This window comes from Hippoglossus stenolepis, chromosome 4 (assembly GCF_022539355.2).
Source record: "Hippoglossus stenolepis isolate QCI-W04-F060 chromosome 4, HSTE1.2, whole genome shotgun sequence".
Classification (NCBI taxonomy): domain Eukaryota; kingdom Metazoa; phylum Chordata; class Actinopteri; order Pleuronectiformes; family Pleuronectidae; genus Hippoglossus; species Hippoglossus stenolepis.
The window spans coordinates 27,348,143-27,361,802 of NC_061486.1; the positions used below are offsets into that span (position 1 = coordinate 27,348,143).

A 13,660-nucleotide genomic window follows, 5' to 3' on the forward strand; every position below is an offset into this window, starting at 1 on the left:
GATGTTTTGTAATAGTGTTTAGCTAAAATTTTGCTTAAGAAGAAGACACTATAATACTCAACAACTCAACTAAAAATGGTGGAGTTACCCTTTAAAAATTATTATTCTAGTCATATATATTGTCATTGCTTCTCCCCTTTTCCCTATACAGGAAAAAATCAAATGAGACTACATAAAGATGTTTTTGACTGTGAATCTATATGGCTCAGTGAAACTGCACTCTAGTATATCTATGGGCTTTTACAGAGCACTGCTGGTTACCCAGGCCTGAGGTTAAAAAAGTAGAACAGATAGATGGCCGCAACATCTATACTATACCATAACATGAGCCCACATCACATATGTGTATATATATATATATACACATATGTGTGTATATATATAGTGTGCATCTCTCACAGCTATATTGGACGAGTCCGGCTGGGTGTTGGAGGTAAAGCCAGGCAAGCATCACAGTGTGTTCCTGTAGCAGGAAGAGGCTCTGGTTCACATATACAGCACTGTCTGAATAAATAAAAGTATCCGGTGTTGCTGATCCGTGTTGAGTTTAGTTGGGGAGGCTCCTATTTCTTTCATCTGCCTCTCTCTCTCTCTCTCTCTCTCTCTCTCTCTCTCTCTCTCTCTCTCTGTGACCACAGGTTTATCAATAATTCAGCATATGGATCTGGAATAAGAAGACAGGCAGAGTCTGGAGAGAGGCAAACACACGCTGTTGGCCAAAATAATACACAGAAGCAGGCCAGGTGTCTGCGGCCACTCAGTTGAGTACTGCTAAGCCAGCCAGGCTAACAGAGCCAAGAGTTTGGCCCTAAATCAGCCAGCTAAAGACATGGCTCCATAAATGTACTAGGTTTGTTTCTAGGGTTTTGTAATTTGGCAGCAGCAGATGTTTGGAGGGTTATTTTGGTTTTGGCAATATAATGCACATGGCAACAATAAAACACGGGCAACGTTTCTCTGATGTCACCAACGGATTTCTGATGGGACGAAGCCTGGATCTGGATTTACTCTGCACCTACATCTTTGTCAGTTACCAGACCCAGAGAACTAGGCCAATGTGTCAGGGAGCCTGGAATTGAGATGGAATAAACATCCACCACCACAACTAGTGTGATAACTTGAGTCACCAGTTGTATGAGACAACTAGCTTCCAAACATGCTCATCTTTAAGACTAGAGATGATCAGGACCCAATTTCTAACATTGAACTTTGAAGCCATTTTCTGTAGCTTTCTGCATTGTAGCTCCCCTCACTGGTGGAAGAAAGTACTGACAGTCAAGTGTGAGCTCAGCTTTGATATACAGTTTTCTAACTGATTATGTGTTAGCTAAGCTATCAACTTTGTGCGCAGTGCACATATAGGTATTATTCCTGTACTGACAAGACCTAGTCCGAGCCAGCATCAGAAGCACTGCGATAACAACCCAATGTCTGATGCTGTGATAACTTTGCTTCAAGGTCCAGGAAAAAATATTTTCTGTGAGTGATGTGATCCCACACAACCACATTATTATCTATCTCATGGTCTGATTCCACTGATTTATACCATTGCAGCTGGTGAGCCCACCACATCCTCATCATCACTCTATCTCAAACCCTCATTATTTGAATCGTCACATGTATACACACAAGTATAGCAAAACAATGTGTGAGAGAAATAACAGTAAGAATCCATCCATGATCCTTATTGCAATATTTGTTTTCTCTGACATAACAATAAGAAAATCACACTAAACAAACATGGCTCTTCCCTAAAGCAATACTCCTCAAATTAATGAATTAATGAATGACTTAAATAAGACAAATGCTTTTCAAATGGACGTCTCTGGTACTGTGGTTTTTACGATAAAGCTCTCATATAACGGTAGCTTGTGTCTTTTGAACCCTTGCCTGCTACACAGTGGCCTTGGTTGAATGTAACCCTGCCTCATGTATGCACCCCTCACTGAATTACCACAACCAGGCAGGGCAGCTGAGTGAAACAAGCTCGGACTAGTCAGGTGGGCGAGCTGCTGAGAGAGAAGCACAAACAGCGACTCACACCCGTGGGAGTAACGGACCCAGGATTTAAAGGTGATAGCTAACTCTGGATTTCACTTCTGAGAGGCGATGTCTCCACGGAAACAACAAATGCAGAGGCACAACAATGTGTCTCTCTCTCACACACAAACACACACACAAATGCACTCTGGCAACTCTGCATTTTCAGCCTCCCCTGAGGTGGTGCTAACCAGTAGTTAGTTACCATAGCTACCTTGGCAACAAGATGCATTTGTTTGCTTACTACCAACACATAAAGAACTTAAAATTAGCACACGGACATATTCCATATTATTTCAATAATTACATTCTGGTGTCTGTGCTTAATGATCTATATTTCCTTCACACCTTTAGAAAACCACCAAGGAAATGCTGTGGGAAAATGATGGAACAGGATTAGACAGAATCAAATATGAGAGGGAAGAGCAAAACAGACTGAAAATATGTCTGTGTAAAAATACAACATCTCACTGCTGTGAATGAGCTGGTTAGTCCACTGAACTAACTCCTAAATCTGTCTTAAGAAAGATGTCAACAGAGATGCAGGAGTGACTGCATGAGCGACTACTGACTGCTGGCAATCCTTGGCAAAGAGTCACAGAGATGAGGTTTCACTTACAGGGCAGGTTTCAGAAAACCAAGCTAAATACTTAACAGTAAACTCACTTTTGATTCATGGACCGAGATTTAAGAGCAATTTAAAAGACAAGAAATTAACAGGGAGAAAAAAACAAGAATCCTAACTAAACACAAGGGACTACTAAAGTTACAAGACCCACTTGCTTTTCAGCACACACATTCTCTTTCCATTCACAAAGTGTCAAATACCATCAGGACCAAAACTCACCTCGGTGTCACTGATGATGTCACTCACAGCTGCATCTCAACTTTGTTCAAGGAAAGAACATTTAAAAATAAACCTGACCAATATGGATGAAAATGTTTATAGAATAATTAAATGTCTGTATTTCTTTAAATGTCTGGGGATTTTTCCAGATATTATGTTGGTTTAGATTGCTTCTATTTTCTTGTGGAAATGTGCCTCTGTAGAAAATCCATTATTGCAGTCAGTCAGTGAGTCAGATCTCTTACAGAACATATTGTCCTCCCAGGTCTCCCCCGGGCCCGTTAGAGAGCAAAGCCAATCTAAAGTGCGTTAGAAGAGTCTGGGCAATGACGCAAGATGCCACAGCCACTGTGCTCCGGGGTGACATTGTATGAATGTAACACCAGCATGGATGCTCTCTGCTAATTTGGAGTGATGGTATGTGCGTCTGTGTGTGCGTGTGAGTGTGGGTGAGCTATACGATAGTTAATGGTTAGCTCAATCTCAGCTGAGTCACTGCTGTTTTGACGAGTGCTGTGTAGAAGTCAAGCTCAGTTCTGATCAGATGCAGCTTTCACCAAGCACAGAAGTCACATTTCATCAAAAAAAGGTGCAACAAATAGTTTAATATGTCACTCCCCCAATAACCCATATTATTGATCACTAATATTTAACTAATAACTTTGCTGATGGTGGAAAATATTTCTTAAAGCAACCAAATGTACTCATTTAATCTCCAGCCAAAAACTCTGACAAAGCACATTGTCGACAGCATGAGGATCACACTGAATTGCTATTCCATTTCACTACAATCATTCAGCCTGACATCCTGTACATTGGACCTGACCATTGGCATTTGTTTTGCCCTGAACAATCGGCAGTGAGAGATACCCTGCATCTTGCAGGCAGACATTATTTTCAGATCACACAGAAGCAGCAGTAGCAGTTCTCAGGAGCTCTGAACATTTTCATGCTGATCAGGGAGCTTTTCTGATTTTAGGGTTAACGTGTAAAATACAGTCAAGTCAATTACATCCACCTTTATTGCCCTTTGTTAATGGATGTAGCAATGTAGCTACCTCGCATGAGGGATATTTCTCAGTCAGTTGTTTTGTCGTCAGCCACTAATGAACACAACAACCAGACGTACATTTGCCAAAGAAATGGTAGTTGTCGGTGGTGATTGCCAGCTCTTAGACAAATATTGCAGTATTTAACATGTGGCACAATTGCTCTTCCCCATAGAGACACATTGAAATTTAACTGGTACTTTAACAAACAGGAAACTGCAGAGCTTGGTCGTAACTCTCTGGGGGTTCATTACTACAAGCAACCGTAATCTGAATTAGAGATGATTATGTGATTCATTATTTAAAAAATGTTTATTAGTGCAGCACATCCTTGTTCATTACTGAGGATGTGTCCAAGTAGCAGTATTACTAATATATGAAAATAAGTCATTATTGATTACTTTTACTAGCATTACAGTTTAAATATCTTTAAAGACTTAACATTTCCAATCCGTGACTTTGGCAGGACTAAATTAGTAGTTGGTATGTAGTAATTGTAATTACATGAACTTGCTTGATTGTTTATTTTTTTAGCTTCTCTATGCCAATGAAAAGTCTGTTAGTCACCTCAATATAAATCAAAACTGCTATGGCAGCATATGAACACACACACCAGAGAAACTAACATAACGTAGCAACAGTGTTGCTCTCATAGGGGAATCAACATGGGGCCTGTTAGGAGGTCTAAGGGCTGTGCTGGGTTTGGCCTTACAAGCAACTATATATATATCCTGAAATGTGAGCAGATAAGACACGGGTGATGTCTGTGAGGGCCACACTGACGCCTCTGCCCACCCCTTATCTGCCTGACTACTAGTTCGCAAGCATATTAAAATTAGGCTTGACAACTTTATTATTCTGACCAGCCGAAGTTAAACCTATCCTAGCCTTCCAAACTAGCTGTTTAAACTCTTTTCAGTGTGCTGCAGTATAATATTTTATATAATTCTTTTGTACAGCAAGATAAAAGAAAAGAAGGAAATTAAGTAGAGGAACGTACAGTAAAGCACAAACTAAAAATATCTTGTTCATAAAGATGCTATGAGAGAAGCAAAAGATTTAGCTTTGAAATAGTTTTTTCAGCATTCCATTTAAGTGAAACAACTCGGTTACCTTTCATTTTCCATTACTGAACATATTAACATTATCAAATTATTAAGCACTTTAACACGCTCATTCCCATAACGCTGCATATTTCATACTCAGATATATTTTCTGCTACAAGCACATTCCCACCAGAACCTACCCCTATTGCAATTCTTCTCTACAAAACCTGGTTTCGATGATGTTAAAACCTGGTGAGGAGGAGCCAATTAGCATTCATCATCACCACCATCTGTTGCTGAATCTGCCGGCTACAGTGATTGATGCACCAGCCTATACAGCTGGCTGGTTTAATTCTTTATTCATTGAGGTAATCATTTGATTAATTGGGCACATTATTATTTTAAACACCTATCAATCTCTGCCATTCCACTGAGTGATGCTGAGAGATAAATTTGTTACACAGATGTGACTTAAAGCAGCTATTAGTTCGAACATTAATTTAGTTTAACTTTTCTGTAACAGTTAAGGATTCACAATGTCAATCACCACCTGTACAATTTTTTATATTGATTTAAAAGACTTCCAAATTACCTCCACCTGAACGACTTCTATATGTGTATTCTGGAAAAACTGTATGATACTTGAAAAATTCGAGTTTGATTGACCCCACTCTTTTTGGGGTCAGAAATTCTGATCCAAGTACACTCCGGTAACAACAACAAAGTAATATGGTCTCTTAAAGACAACAACATTGTGTGGCTATGGCCGCTAGCTTAGCCACTTCCTGTGGACTTTTAGGGTTAAAACAAGGTGTAAATGAACTCGTTTTGAGTCAACTATGAATGTCGGGGCTTGCAGACACTTGGATGACACCACAGGAGCAGTATGGAGGCATGTTATGTTTTTTCTGTTGTTTTATTACGTCTAAAGAAGGACTCACCATTGAGTTCAATTGTGTTGGATTCTGCTGCAGCAAAGTTTACCCCTTAAACTCTACCCCTCCATCGGCATAGTGGTGAGTAGATAATGAGTGAATTTTCATTTTTCAGTGAACTATCCCTTTAAGGATTAGTTTTAAGTTTGTTTAGATTTCCTGTTAATATATGCAAAAGATATACAGTTAACTTTCCTACCAAATATCAACACAAGAATCAGCCAGAAACACACAGTATTTGTCAGTCTGTAGTTTAAATCTTATCTCTCCCACCAAATAATCATGTTTCTTCATTAATTGCTTATGCAGAGTATGATACAGTGCTCTTCTTTGTGAACATGCTGTCTCTTACCACTAAACTTTTCTCTTATAACTCTTGTTTTCTCTTTTATAGAAATAACTGTACAATGTAGATGCAATTCAAAACAATCACAACATGATGCTATATCAGAGGATACGCTACATCAGAGGATACCATTTTTTACTGCAGTCACACACACTGACTCAAAATGATCCCCCGTAACTTTCAATTATATTGTCCAAACTAAATTTTGAGCTCTATGTGAAATCATTTGCAGAGTCCTGCCCCAACTAAGGAAAAAAAATCATCCCTTCAGCATAATTACTGTGTATGGAGAAAGTCATCTGTGCTCATCACACTTTGCCTACTGTAACATCTCCTCTATCTCAACCACAGCTGGTCCTGAATATGTTTCTCTTTACATCAGCACAAGACCCTTCATGGTCAGGCACCTCTGTAAAGGACTTAGTCTCACCAGTGGAGGGTCCCTAAGATCATCAATAACCAAAGCAGGGAGCTTTGGTTATTCCAAGGTCAAGGCTGAAAATTAACAATTGTTTTCACTTCTTGATGTTGCTGCCTGTTCTTGCTATCTTTAAAAGGGCACTTTAAAACCTATTTGTTTTCTCTTTTATTTATTTTTTACCTTTTAATAATTTTTCTTCTACCTGTAAAATATGATCAGTTTTCCCAAAACCCAGTAAATTAACTGGTCTCTTGCTCTGAAAGACAGTTTTGGTCTCTAATGCAGTGGATATGTAATGATAATGTGTGTGACCGACTTTAACTCTCTCTAAAGGGACTGGTAAATGCTGCGGTGATACATGTGAACCAGTGACGTTAAACTCTGCCCTTGCATGCCACAATAGGAATGCATTATATGTGTGTGTGTGCATGTGTGTGAAAAGTTACCTGCCGTATTTGTAGGTGTGCGTCAGTCCCTCCAGACTTTGATGGGTCTGGGGCAGCTCATCCTACTCCTGCTAGCCCACAGTGTACACACACATGTAGGCTTTGTGGCTCTGATCAGTCCTGCTGAAAAACACAGACGTGTTACATGTGATACCAGTCAACACACAGAAAGACACAATGAAAAAGCAACAGGGACAAAAACTTAAATCATTTGCTATTGACTGAGGACATGTGTTTGAGATATGTGTGACCAGAAACAGGCCAGTAAATGTCACTAAGACGTATGCTGTCAAACACCAACTATCGAACAGCCTGCTCGCTGAGAAAATCCACGCCTGTGGATCGCAAATACACCACAGGAGAAATATCAGATTGCCTGCAGATCCATGAATTGACCAACATAACAGAAGTCAATGTCTCCTTGCTCGTGTTTTCTCTCACAGGAAAATGTGACACTTCACAGCAGACATACGTACAGGCCACCTGCACATGCATTCTCCGGAGTTCATGTCCAACCAAGAAAGATTGATGATGCATCCATCAGCTGCCTGTATAATCAAATCTGGAAAAACTGTCAAATGATGAAGCTCACATTAAGAGTTGACTCTGTCTTTGAAAACTTCATTATGTGCCACTTCCAGAACCTAAGCTCACATTTTTCAATCACAACCAGCTGCTTCTGGATATATTTTCACTACAAATACATATCACCTGGTTTTACGCCCCACGGACAGCTCTTCTCAGACCATCTACTTGTGCTAGAGAAATCCAGAACGTTCTGAAACGCTATCCCCTTTGCTCTGTCATCATGTCCTCGAGAAAATATACCTTATTACAGCTGAGCAAACAGCCCACACTGTATGCTTTTAACTGACCAGCAGGTACCTGGGAGAAGAAAAGGGAGGAAGAGTGGCAGTTAAATTGTTTTGTAAGAGGCTCACCCTTGTTGTTCTGAGCGACCGAGCCAACAGACAAAAAGCAACGGGTGCTACTTGGGAGGCTGTGGCCCCAGAGTGTGAGAGGATAGCATGAGCACAGCGAACCAGAATGCCATAGATCAAGTTACAGAGCCAGTAAATATAGCAGACGCCTATGACCTCTACAGGTCACTCCACACTCAGTGGCGTTCCAATTTGCTCTTAAAGGACTAGCATTAAGGCTGTTTATAAGCCAAGCTGGGTAAGCATCAAGAACAGCACACTGCGGTGGCCAGCAGATTGGCTGCTTTCACTGAAATTAAAGTCTGAAATGAAGAGAAAGCTTCACTTGATCACAATTCATGTGCAGGCATCTGAGTTCCTCCAGTAATAGTGTCAGTGCATGAAGCTACAGATACTGTAGACACTGTTGTACTGCAGTGGCTCTGACATTTCACATATCAAACTGATAACTGTTTTGTATGACTTATTAACATGCAACTTTACTTTCTTCAAAATCAGTCATGTTCCTCCTACTCTGTCTTATTCTGATTGTATTTTCATACAGTCCTTCTGATTATGCTTATACACATGCACAGTTTCAATCTAATCTTTATTTGATTAGGCAGTCTCATTGAGATATTGGATAAATAATACAAATAATAAATAAATAAATACAACACATCAAAGACTCATTAAATAAAAGCAAAACAACAAGGACCTGATTAAAACGAGAATTAATAACATCTGATGATAAGACTGCAGTTGTAGGACAGATTGCAGCTCATTCAATTTAAAGGGTGCATTATAACTCAACCCAGTTCTACCAGCATTAGTGTGAGTGTAGGGGATATCTAAGGTGATGTGGTGACTAGTTTTAAATAAGAGAAGAGAAGTAAAGTAGCTTGGAAGCTTCAGCAGTAGAGTTAATAAATGAATAACATGAGATGACTGCTTCTTCTTGACTGTAAGGATGTCCATCCAACTAAGTGATACTGAGACTATGTTGAGTACAAAATTTGTCATTTGGGATAAAATGAATGAATGAATGGAGAGTTAATTTGAGCATTTTAGATGAGAACAAAAAGAACAATAACAACAATTCAAGTGCACATTCTATGTCCGAAAGGAGTAGAAATCAAGTGTGAACTTATCAAGTCCTACACCTTCATTATATTTTTTCTTCAAAATGTATGTTAAACATACTCCTTCAAACTTTCTGCTTCAGCTACCATACACCACTCAAAACACGTCAGTCAAATCAAGCTAATAGAGTCAAAATTTAGAGCAATCAGAGCAAAAAGAAAAAAGTTCCTTAGTACCGTTATTCCATAAATTGACTAATTTAACTGTGATTCAATTATATTTTTTGTTGGTTCTCACTTACTGTTTTTATTTTTTTACAAACTGTCTCCCATCAGCTCATGCTGGTTTTCTTTCATTTGAAACAACTATTGGATACTGATGGGTGATAATTACTTCTCTGCTTTGTACATCATTTTGAAAGTTCTGAAGTCAAATATAGATCTCTAAATTTCAGTGCTTTTAATTTGATAAAGAGTGGGTTAGTCCTTACTCTATTAGTGTTTTTATTTCCTATTCTTATGGCTCTTTTATGAAGGATGAAGACTGGTTTTGTGTTAGTTTTGTAAGTATTCCCCCCACACTTCCACACAGTAGGTTAAATATGGAAGTATGAAGGAGCAGTAAAAGGTGTATAATGATGCTTTATTTTATACAAAAATAAAAATGTTGACTTTGTAATATTGCAACTGGCTTTGATACTTTAAGGTAATTTATATGGGGCTTCCAGCAGAAATTATATTATATATATATTATTATTAAGAAACTTGATGTCAGACCCTCTTTCTATTTATAAAAAAAAGGCACTGTGATGCACAGGGTTTCACTGGATCGTATAGTTACTGTCCTGTGAGAGAGGCGGATTAACAGTAAATGGCCAGATGAAATGGGGTGACTGCAGCAGCACAGCGCAGTTGAGGTATGTGTGTGAGACAATGGAAAAAGACCGGAGCAGTGCTGTGGTGGACGGTCTCTGTGAGGGGTGTAGCGTTACATGACACTGAGAGGAGATGGGACGACACCGGCCAAGCAGCCACACTCGATGCGTTTACATAATATGGTTCTCCAGAGCCTGGTCTGGGGCACACGTCGGTGTATTAGATATACTCCACCATACTGTTATTATTAATACACAGGGGATTAGATAAGCAGGCAGACCGGGAGCATCATGGAAGCGGGGCAGCGTTGACAGTGTGTTACCCAGTGACAGGGGGCGGAGAGGGGGACTGGAGCAGAGGAAACTTAGCCCCCCCCAAGTCACCTGAAGTGGGAGGAAGACACTTACAAAGTTACGTTTATTAACAAACCATGTGTGGTTATTAGCGGTGTGTAGTTGCAGTAAACGGTAATTAACTAGCTGGTGTAGCTGGCTAACTCTACGGTAACAGCGCAACCCCCCGCCAAACTGCAGTGTAATTCACTGCTTATTACCACTTCACCACACTGCATACATAACACACGCACTTCACTTACTGCAGCTGACATGTCTTCAAACATGACACTCTTACTCTAAAATGAAGAGCTCCTTCACACTCGCACTGCTGCCGAATATGTTGGGGGCTCGCAGTGACTTCTGGAACGTTTAAGATGGCGCTCAGTGGGGTATATGGTTCCTCAAAGTAAGCAGGGGGAGGTAATTTGGGCAGAATGTGGTAGGAGTTTGGTTTTTTTTGTGTGACACCAGCACGTAGAGTATCAGCACCATGGTGGTGTAAGGTAACTGCATCCACTCACCCCGCAGCTGGAGATCGCCCCCGGTAACGTGTCTTTCTGTCCGCTCGGTGCTCCTGTGTGCACCGGTAACTACGCTGCAGTGAAGTGTGGCCGGTGCTGTTGCAGTGAGGACTCCACTGCCATGGTCTCTGCTCATGAAGCCTGGTGTCCAGCCATGTCTTCTGTCCCCGGTGCAGTTGTAGAGTTACCGAGACCGAGTAACGGTGCGTTGCGCTTTAACGGTGACGTCAGTCCGCCGACGGAGCTCGCTTCTGGTTGGTTCACACCTCCCTGTGCGCGTCATCACCCAGAGCTGCGAGCCTCCGCCCACACCGTCACCATGGTGACGAGCGTAAACATCAGAGACGTCTTTCATTGAGCTTAATGCTACATTCACACTTGTGGGAGAGTGCGACACTCGTTTCCAAAAGTCAGTTTACATGGTGGCTTCAGAGTCTTGGGCCTGAACATAAACAGAAACACCTGCTCTTTGTAGAATGAAATACCATTCCATGAAATAGTGCTCTTTAAGTGCACATGTTTAATTATTTAGGAATGGTCAAAGCAATGTACACAGAAAAACAACATCATTTTGTTTGACTAGTGCAGTGTCAGTTCTAAACCTGCTTGTTTGGAAGGTTTCAGTCTATGGTGCAGAGTGATGTCAGACAACTTTGTGTTCATCCTACCTGGTTTATTGGCACTGAAGATTTTATAAAAATTGTTTTCATGAAATTTTCTTTATTATTGCGAACGTATATCGATTTTATATAAGTTTAAATTATGTACTGTAATGTTGTTTTTTTCACACATTGCATGTTGGCTATTTCAGAAGTCCAGACCCAAGTTCACAACTTTTTTAAATCTCTGTAATTCAGCTCGATATAAAGCATTACAGCAACAAATGTTGTGCTTTTACTTTGAAGACAAACTGCCACAGGATGTTATTCTATGAATGTTGTTGCCATCATGGAGATCAGCACCCGCCACTCTGCGATTGTGGATGTCTGTGACAGTCCAATATGATGAAATGAAAATAATCAAATTATCAACATGTGCCAACGGCGATTTTGACCTGTGATTTGACCCAGTTTTAGACCGCTGCTGCAGTTTATCCGAGGACAAAGAAGACATGTTCAACTCGGTCCACACCTAGGGCACACTGCCCCATCCCCACTGACTGTTACAGAGTGCTGGTCACCTGTTTATTAAATTGTATTAATATTGAACGTATCGCGTGTCCAAATCGCACCAACTTTGACACTGCACTTCCCTGGGCCGTAAACAATACACTTACCAAGAATTGAGTCGATGAGATAAGCAGTTCACGAGATATGCATTACACATACAGACAGACAGCCAATGTTTGTAGAATTAATAGGTAGATAATTCAAAAGTATGAAATTCTATGGTATTTTGAACTGAAGCTTTGTCCAGCATAAGTACCCGAAATCCTAAAGATAGCTAAAACTGCACAATCATTTTTAAAATTACTACTACTCCTACTACTACAACAAAGCTAAATATTTTGTAACATTCTGGAACTCTGATAAATCTAGATAAGTATTTACTAGTGAGGAATGTGCCCTTTTGAAAATGCCACATCTACCCTGTTTTTTCATTTAAAGTCACATTATAATTTTATTCATGTGCAGTTATGACGACATTTAACACAATTGGTTGGGTCAAATTTTGAAATTGATCTTTTAATAAATCATATTTCGAGTTAAGACATGCTAATCCTCTATTAGTATCAGTATTTGCCAGCAGATAAGTCATTCATGCTGGAGGGAGTGTGTCTGCATCAAAGTGAATGAGTCATAGACAAATACTGCAGTATATCCATCTCTACCATGAAACACATCTGGAGCCCTGATATGATTCCAAAGCTGCTGTTGTGGTGGAGAGTGTCACACATTGAGTCAGGAGAATTCCATTTATTACCATTCAGTGACACATCTTTCTCTACACATACTAACACAAGCAAAGATGACTCACTCTTTTCCATTTGATACTTCATATAGGTTCCTACAAAACTTATTATGCTTTAAATGCCACAGATCATGAGCAGTTACATAGCTGGGTGAGCTGATTAGCTTAAGCACTGGTGTGTCGGTCTGAGCAGTGGTGAAACCTGGGCATCCTCAACATTCAGTCTAACCAGAATCTAAATCAAAGACAAACACGGCCTTCTAAGATCCACCTGAGCTCTGGTACACCACTTTGAGAGGCAGATGATAACTCAAGCAGTGTATTAATGGATACATCCAGAGTAGCTATTTAGATCGTTGGGTTTCCATTCAAATAGAATGTGCAGTTCGAAAGCTGCCAGATGTCTGACATTATTAGAATTTAACAAGTACTTCACAGTAATTAACTAAACAAAGGAAACATGGAGCTTTTCATTGTATGGACTTTCTGCATTTCAGCAGGCAAGGTTTAATCTAACAGAAGAGAGTTTCATTTCTGTTTAACAGTCACAATATACATTTATCACTGTGAGAGGTTGTTTATAATTTTACTGACATTTTCTGCTTCTCATTTGTTCTATTGCTTCTTACAGTATGAAAAGACTGCACTGATTTTGAAATTGAAGGAAAAACCCACCATCAGTTAATCTTCAGGAGGTATTTCATCAACTTGAATTAGTCATATCTTCTACTTTCGTTTTTTAAGTCCAGTGTGTAAGATTTAGGTGAAAGGGATCGATTGGCAGAAATTTAATATAAAATAATCCTAGTGAGGTTTTCACTAGTGTGTTTCATCTGAATTGTTCGAATTGTTGTTTCCTTTACCCTAGAATGGACCCTTTATATG

The 13,660-nt window shown here is 39.8% G+C and overlaps 1 protein-coding gene across 6 annotated transcripts in view; it reads right to left on the reverse strand.

Moving 5' to 3' along the window:
* The window catches only part of usp2a (ubiquitin specific peptidase 2a), a 44,901-nt gene extending 33,838 nt beyond the window's left edge, over window positions 1–11,063 (reverse strand). For 2 of the 6 annotated variants that reach the window (XM_035155175.1, XM_035155170.1), the window contains exons 1-2: window positions 8,072–8,201; window positions 7,131–7,253 (exon numbers count right to left, since the gene is read on the reverse strand). The gene's annotated coding sequence lies outside the window, so the exon portion shown is untranslated. The other 4 variants (XM_035155174.1, XM_035155172.1, XM_035155171.1 and 1 more) reach the window with 4 other exon arrangements.
* Between the last annotated feature and the right edge of the window lie 2,597 nt (window positions 11,064–13,660).